Source organism: Cannabis sativa, chromosome 6 (genome assembly GCF_029168945.1).
Source record: "Cannabis sativa cultivar Pink pepper isolate KNU-18-1 chromosome 6, ASM2916894v1, whole genome shotgun sequence".
Classification (NCBI taxonomy): Eukaryota; Viridiplantae; Streptophyta; class Magnoliopsida; order Rosales; family Cannabaceae; genus Cannabis; species Cannabis sativa.
In genome coordinates, this window is record NC_083606.1 from 66,726,653 (window position 1) to 66,734,270 (window position 7,618).

The 7,618-nt window shown below is 34.9% G+C and overlaps 1 non-coding gene across 1 annotated transcript; it reads right to left on the minus strand.

The window, feature by feature from the left end:
- Positions 1 to 6,674: 6,674 nt before the first annotated feature.
- On the minus strand, positions 6,675 to 6,781 carry LOC115724362 (small nucleolar RNA R71). The gene has a single exon (XR_004013155.1). It is a non-coding gene; the product is annotated as a small nucleolar RNA R71 (small nucleolar RNA).
- Between the last annotated feature and the right edge of the window lie 837 nt (positions 6,782 to 7,618).

Below are 7,618 nucleotides of genomic sequence, written 5' to 3' on the forward strand. Positions count from 1 at the left end.
TTTTTTTTTTTAAAGAAAATCAACAACCTTTATTCAAAGAACCAAATCAACTGTTATAGATGAATACAAAAAACAAGGACAAGCTTTTGTCCAAATATTGTCCCTAACACCACTCGTAACAGAAGTAGCTAGTGTATGAGCAACGCCATTTGCATACCCTGAAATAACATTACAAGAACTACCACCACCAGCAACTAACAAATTACCAATCTAAAAAATGATTAATTGATAGACAACACTACCACGAGGGTTATTAATCCAGTTGACAACCACTGTTAAATCACAATCAACCCGCAACAGTTGAAACCCAAATCTAATGGCCAACTCCAACCTAAGCCGGGCAGAAAGTAGCTTAGCCACAGGAACTGCAAAATCACCCACAGCTCCAACTGCCCAAGCAACCCATATAGTCCTTGGTATCCTAAACAACACCACCTAGCTCGACAAAGCCTCGCACAAGAATGTTGTGGTAATTTGCACACATAAGTGTACGTATCGTAACAAGTAATAAACTCACTGGGAGTGAGGTTGATCCCACAAGGATTGTAGTTAAATACCTTAAAATAAAATCCTTACTTCTATTTTGTGAATTCAAAATTAAGCGAAAATTAAATTTAAGAACACTAAAGAGACAGTGAAATTAAAAAGCAAGTAATCCAAAAGAGAAATTAACAATGATTAAAGTTAGGGCTTCAATTTCAATTGTGTCTATTGATTATGGCCTAATATGATTAAAGAGGTCAATTTTAATGTTTTTGCCCCAACCGACATTCCTACCTATTGCAAGATTGAGATGGTGAAGGGTTCTTTTGTTAAAGCTGATAAAAAGAGAGCAAAGCCTAAAGAGAAACTTTGAACGATTCGACATCGTTGGAAATGATTGATGTGTGGTAGTTCTGAAGGTGAACTTACTCTTGCGCAAAACTCTAAAATTAACAATATTGGAGGTCAATTTTCTTCATTCGGTACGAGGGCTCTTTTGGATGCAAGGGGTGGACTTGATCTAATCTGATGGGGGTCTCAGGTAAGTCTCTTTCCCTTTAGTTTTAATAGCACATTAGGGACAATGTGAATTTTAGTTTGGGGGGGGGGGGACTTAAATTTTTAATTTTTTTGCTTTAATTTTCTGTTTTAGTTTTTTATTAGGAATGGGCAATAAGCTAAAGATAGTTGTATGCTGATGTTGATTGTAAAGTGTCCTGAAATTGCAAAACTGTGTGCTTAATTCTGTTAACTCTTTGGATTAGTTTGGATGCTTGTGAAACTTGTGTATGGATGCAATTTGATATCTGTGAAATATGTTATAATGGTTTTACTATGGTTTGTGGTAAGATTGATTGGATAGCTTAGAACTTGCATGCCTTATCCTCTCAAGGCAAAATCCTTGACAACATTCAATAGTTTGAGCCTTTCAAACCTACCATAAAATCAATATCCTTAGTGAACCCTTTTGAGCCTAAACCTGTTTTGTTTCTTCACCCATTTAACCAAAAGATGTATCCACACTGTTGTTTTTGTCTTCAATACATTTTTAATGATATCATAAGCTTTACAATAAGTTTGGGGGAGCGATATACATAGTGTGTGAAAGGATAGAAGAATAAAAGCTTGCGAGATTGAGAAAGGTAAAAGAAAAAGGCAAAAAAATTGTAAACTCAGCATCACTTGAAAAAAAAAAAATAAATGTGACTTAAATGAGAAAAATATAGCAAAAATTTAAGTGATGTTGGGTGAATGAAAAAAAAAAAAATATATTTCTCAATCGTGGTTAATTGTGGGAACACTTCGGAAAATTTTAATTTATGGGAAGTTTGTGGGTTATAAAGGTGATTATGATATCTTTCGCCAAAAACACTTTTCAGTTACCAAATACTTAAGCCCGAAAATTTTACCCTGCAAGACCTATTGATTCTGAAAAGGATGTTGTCAACATTAGTGGAGACAGGTAAGCATGCAAGCATATAGGCTATTAGTTTGTGGACTAGTTTGATATAGTGAAATCATTATAACATTATTTCGATACTGAAGTTAATTTGTATCTCTGCATTGTGTGATAAAATGAGCATCCTAATTAATTGTTAGAATTTTTGGAATTAAAAATCTAGTTTAGTTAATGGAAGGAAATTTCACATGAGCCAGCAATAATATAATTATCTGATAGCTTAGTTAATCGAGTTTTAGTGTTAGTCTTAGTCTTACTCGAGGGCGAGTAAGAATCTAGTTTGGGGGAATTTGTTAGGCTATTTTTAGCCTACATTTTGGGTCACTTTTTATAGTTGTTTTCCTTCTTTGTTATTCTTTTTGGAATAGAATTATGCTTGTTTTCTTTGGTTTCAGATTTCACAATTGGAATGTATAAATTGATCAAATTTCGGAAAACAACAATCTATAGAATAGAGAAAATTCTGCAAGAAAATAAAGCTGAAACTTCAAGCCTTAATTTGACTATGTTCTGATCAGATTTTGAAAAAAGTCAAAACATAGAAGTTTTAGATTTATTTTTCTTCTTTCCAACGCATCTTGAATTAACTCATTTGGAGTTTGTATGTAAAAGTTATGCATATTTTAGTGAAAGATGCTGAAGCTCTCAAATTTGCTTCAGTAGTCGCGACCACCCCTTTCCATGGTCGCGACCCTTTTTCATGGTCACGACTAGGAGGCCAAGCAGCTAGTTTATTTTTATATATTTTGCCTATGGTCGCGACTAGGCTTTATGTAGTCGCGACCAGGGGCGAAACACGAGATTTTTGGCCAATTTTTGACTTTTTTAGAGGTAGCAACCCTAATTTCTATTTAAGGGGCTCGTGTTTTAGAAGGAGAGGAGGCAGAAATTGGACCCAAAAGTGAAAGAAGGAGGCAGAGGAAGCAATGGTGGCGATCCAAAATGCAATCACCAACTAATTTTTTCTTAAACTCTTAATTTATATGTTAATTTCTTTTTAGTTTTGATTATGGATATTATTATGGATTTTATGAACTAAACTTCTATTTGGGGAGATGATGAATGTTGATTGAAATTATTTTTAGTTGATGAAAATTGCTATTTCTCCTTTATTGATTGTGAATTTATCCAAATTTGTGTTTAATTACATGTTTAAAATTGATCACCTTTTACATGCTTTATGATCCCAAATCAAAATTTGAAAAGTGAGAATTGGGAATGCTAAAATTGGATAAAGTAGGTTTTGATGTGAAACGAAAGTATTTGCATAGCCTTTGTGACATTTAGATTATTGCTAAATGCTGATTATATGTTAATCTATCTCAGAGATGATTAGAAAACATGTGATTTAAGACCTAAAAGATCTTAAAAGAGTTAGGTTTATTTTTATAATCTGTTATTCACACTGAGAAAGAGAATAGTAATTAGCATTAATAGTTAGGTAATTAAATCAACATGATTCTTTTCCCTAATTTCTCATCCTTGATTAAACACCTTTATTGATTTCTTTAATTTTTTTGTTTTTCTTTATTTTAAAATCTATCAAAGTTATTTATCTACCAAATAGAATCATAAGTCTAATTTAGTGGTATTCAGTTCAATTCACTGTGGTTCGACCTCACTCGTGTGATTTTATTACTTGATTACGTGCACTTGCGTCATTTGTGGTGAGCTAATTCAAGATTATACTTTTAGCCACATTGGGGACAATGTTGGGTTGTAAGTTTGGGGTGGGGGAATTAGCTCACAAGGTATATTAGTATGCATTTTTAATTAAATTTCTCTTGCTATATATAAGTATATTATAGTACTAAATTCTTTTCTAACATATAAAAAAAAAAAATCAGCAAAGAAAAAATAAAAGAAAAAAAAATACATATATTTATATACTTGCAACTAAGTTTGGGGTGTTCCACCCATTTTAGTTTTAAAAAAAAAAGAGAATAAACATAGCAAGAGAAGTGAATTTTAATATCAAGTACTTGTGAGTATTGAATTAGGGAAGTGAGTCAAGAAAACAATCATTAGGAAGAGGCTCGGTTTTTGACAAGTGAAGTGGTTAGGTGTTGAGCTAGCTAAAATACATCCTTAACCATACCCTAACCCAAGCCTAACATTACAAGCCTAATAAAGTCCTATTGATCAAGGGGATAAGTTTAGACTACATTAGTGGAGAGGAGTGCACTAGTCCAACTTATGGAGCTGAAATGAAAAAAAAAAAAAGTTTAAGGTAGTTGGAGAGAAGTTCAAAATTTAGGTGGGATATACTTGTATAAACTGTTGATTAGGTGACTTTTGGGAAATATTAATGTTATCCAATGACAAAACATTAAAAGGGCAGCATATAAAGTTACGGCAAGCAATTTCCTAATCCATTTAATTCCATTTTTTTTTCTGAGAGCATCAATGTTCGCTAGGCCAACTTGAATTTCTATGGAATCTCTTATGTGTCTTGTGTGTAAATCTTTGTGTAAAATGTGTTGTTGTGTTTTACTTTGTTTATTTTGTGTTGTCATTGCTCGAGGACGAGCAAGATTCTAAGTTTGGGGTGTTGATAACTCTAAGATTTAGAGTTATTTTCATATCTTTAAGCTTGAATTTAATGTGAATTGTGGAGCAATTAATGTTTATACTATGTAATTGTGTTTAGTTTGTTGTGTCTTTGTAATAAATAGAAGTGTGTGTATTAGTAAGTATTAAATAGACTTATGTTATTGTTTTTATGTGTTTTAAGCAGAAAAAATACAAGAATAGGTATTTGGAAATATTTGGGACAAGGAGAAAAAGGAGCAGAAAAATGATTATTGCTGACTGGCATTGCTATAGCAATCATCGCGTAGCAATTTGTCACCCCGCAAGTTTATTTTGGCGTATAGTCCAATTGGCTTTAATGAAAAGAAAAACGAGCTGAGGTGGCGGATTTTGGCTATTGACTCAACAAACATGTGGAAAATGAAGGACAAGTGGGTGATGATTGGGATTTCCAATTAGGGTAAACTTTGGTACCCTAATTGGGGTGCAAAGAAAAAGGGGAGGTCATTAGAAGAGAGGCTGGCTGCACTTGAATAGCAGTACGAAAAATACAGCAGAAAAGGTTTCTAAGTACAAAGAAAGAAGAGAGTACAAAGAAGAAGAAGATTGAGAAGAAGGAGAAGAAGGCAACAACCAAAGGAAGGATTTGAGCTCATCACTCATTTCCCTTGCTCTCTACTTCGTTTGTATCATTTCCTTCTCTTCAAGTTCTCTTTAACTCCATGAACAATATATTTTCTAGTTTTGAGTTTTTAATTTCAGCTATGAACTAAACTTTTTGAGATTTGGGTGGTTATGAACCCTTGTATGGACTAGTGTTTTGGATTTTGCAATGATGAAGTAATCTTGGCTTAGTTCAATTAGTTGTGATGAAATGTTGAATGAATGTTAATTTTTGGCCATTTTTAACATTTAGCAAGCTAGATCTTACTTGGAAAAGTAAGACCTAGTTGAACCCTTCTAATTGATGCATGATTTTTACCTTTTCTTTTAGGTATTAATTAGTAGTGAAATAGGAATGTTTTGCTACCATGTATAACTAAGGATTTGATGCTTTATTAGGCTATTTGTGATCTAAACAGATGTAGGAATGCATTGTGAGATTGTGAATGGTTTATTGCAAGTTTTGGAAAAAGCTTGCTGGTTTTTTTTGAAATCTGTTAACTTTCCCAGGATTGCTGAGTCATTGCTGTATCAACTGGGACATACAAGTGGAAATTAATCACCCAAGTCTATTTTCCAAATTTGAAATTACCACCATTTTAATCACTTCTAGTTTCTTATTTTTTAGTTTATTTAGCTTAAAAAAAGTAGTTCTCAAGTTTAGAATCAAGGTTACAAATTTTTCTCATGAATTAATGTGTTACTTTATTTTATTTTTATTTGAAATTCTTGGAATTACTTTTAGTTGATTTAACATTATTTAGTAAAAAGTCCCTGTGGAGACGAACTTTGATTACTTATCATTGTATTACTTGTTTGTGATTGTGTACACTTGCGCAATTATAAAGCAATAGAATTTTTACAACAAGTTTTTGGCGCCGTTGCCGGGGACTTTAAGTTCTAAATTTTGTTTTATCAACTAATTGACATTCTAAGAATTTTTGTGCTTTTAATCTTGCTGGTTTGTTTTTGAAATCTCAGGTATCTATAGTGTATGAACCAACAAGAGGACTTTGAACTTGCTCCGATTGACCCCGAGATTGAACGTACATTCCGAAGAAGAAGAAGGGTTCAAAAGGCTAAGGGCCGAGACATCATGGCTGAAAATTTTGATGACGATGGGGTTGCTCCACAAATTGTTAATCCCATCATATTGGCAGATGATCGAGCAAGGGCTATACGAGAGTATGCAGCCCCCATGTTTAATGAGCTCAATCCAGGCATTGTGAGGCCTGAAATACAAGCACCGCAGTTTGAGCTCAAGCCAGTGATGTTTCAAATGCTCCAAACCGTGGGGCAATTCAGCGGGATGCCAACTGAAGATCCTCACCTCCATCTCCGTTCATTCTTTGAGGTGAGTGATTCTTTCAAGATCCAAGGAGTAAGTGAAGAGGTGTTAAGGTTGAAGCTATTCCCATTCTCACTACGGGACCGAGCTAGATCATGGCTCAACACTTTGCCGCCTGATTCTGTGACCAATTGGAATGACCTTGCTGAGAAGTTTTTGAGGAAATACTTTCCTCCTACTAGAAATGCAAAATTCAGAAGTGAGATCATGTCTTTTCAGCAACTTGAAGATGAGTCCACAAGTGATGCGTGGGAGAGGTTTAAGGAACTTTTGCGAAAGTGTCCACATCATGGCATTCCACATTGCATTCAGATGGAGACTTTTTATAATGGCTTGAATGCAGCTTCTCGAATGGTGTTAGATGCATCGGCCAATGGTGCTATTTTGTCGAAGTCTTACAATGAAGCATTTGAGATTTTGGAGACCATTGCAAGTAACAACTACCAATGGTCCAACACAAGAGCTCCAACAAGTAGAAAAGTGGCGGGAGTCCTTGAGGTAGATGCAATAACGGCTTTGACAGCTCAAATGGCTTCCATGACGAATGTTTTGAAGAATTTGAGTATTGGGAACGCTAAAAATATTCAACCAGCTGCTGTCATTCAAAGTGATGATGTATCATGTGTGTTTTGTGGAGAAGGGCATGCGTTTGAGAAGTGTCCATCTAATCCGGAGTCCGTTTGCTACATGGGTAATCAGAATTTTAATAGAAACAATGGGGCATTCTCAAATTCTTACAATCAAGCATGGAAGAATCATCCTAATTTGTCTTGGGGGGGTCAAGGAGCAAGCTCAAGCACCGCACCAGCCCAAGGAAGACAAGCATATCCACCGGGTTTTTCACAACAACCGCGACATCCACAACATGCTCAAAATTCCCAACCAAGTTCTTTGGAGAGTCTAATGCGGGATTATATGGCCAAAAATGATGCGGTGATACAAAGTCAAGCTGCCTCTCTTCGAAACTTAGAGTTGCAACTTGGACATTTGGCCAATGAATTAAAAGCTAGGCCGCAAGGTTCTTTGCCTAGCGACACGGAAAATCCAAGGAGGGATGGGAAGGAACAATGCAACGCCATTCAGCTAAGGAGTGGCAAGAATCTGAAAAATTCTGAGGAGGAAATAAAGGGTAG